At 46.4% G+C, this 841-nt stretch overlaps 1 pseudogene; it reads right to left on the bottom strand.

The window, feature by feature from the left end:
* Nucleotides 1-327: 327 nt before the first annotated feature.
* On the bottom strand, nt 328-445 carry LOC124551418 (annotated as a pseudogene).
* Nucleotides 446-841: the final 396 nt, after the last annotated feature.

The raw sequence follows: 841 nt of genomic DNA, 5'->3' as shown, positions 1-841 counted from the left end.
GCTTTACTTTTGAGTGGGTTGCTTAGTGAGTATTGACTTCTAGACTCTGAGGCTATTCTTTCGTTTATATCCATTGATATTATATTTTTACTGTTGAAACGTAATCCAAGGTATTTAAAAAGCAAAGCACTCCGTCTTCAGGCCACGAGTGGCCTACCGGGACCATCCGACCGCCGTGTCATCCTGAGTGGAGGATGCAGATAGGAGGGGCGTGGGGTCAGCACACCGCTCTCCCGGTCGTTATGATGGTATTCTTGATGGAAGCCGCTACTATTCGGTCGAGTAGCTCCCCAATTGGCATCGCGAGGCTGAGTCCACCCGTAAAAATGGCAACAGCGCATGGCGGCCTGGATGGTCACCCATCCCAGTGCCGACCACGCCCGACAGCGCTTCACTTCGGTGATCTCACGGGAACCGGTGTAGCCACTGCGGCAAGGCCGTTGCCCCAAGAACTTTTCTGAATTTAGACTGCTGGTCAATTTCAAAGTAACGATAAGCCGGGAGAAATGAAGCCCTACAGGATGTGAGGAGGAATCCAATGAGTTTTGATACCTCAGTGCAAACAGCAGGCGATCGACAACGCCATGTGATGGTCGAACGGCGTTGCGGCTGTATCTGTTTACTTTTTCTTTCAAAGTCTCTGCACTATAAAAATTGTCTTAAGTTCTTTTTGAAGTCAAATGCTGAACACAATGACATAATTTTTATTCCATATTAAATTGTGTTTTTTTTTAAATATTGTAAAAATTATATTGAATTCAAGACCTAAAAGTACCACATTAGTACCATCACAGACTCTGCAATATTATGCCGGCCGCTGTGGCCGAGCGGTTCTATGCGC

This window comes from Schistocerca americana, chromosome 9 (assembly GCF_021461395.2).
Source record: "Schistocerca americana isolate TAMUIC-IGC-003095 chromosome 9, iqSchAmer2.1, whole genome shotgun sequence".
In the NCBI taxonomy this organism is placed as follows: Eukaryota; Metazoa; Arthropoda; class Insecta; order Orthoptera; family Acrididae; genus Schistocerca; species Schistocerca americana.
Note: the sequence above shows the minus strand (reverse complement) of the source record. Positions and strands in the feature narration are given on the sequence as shown.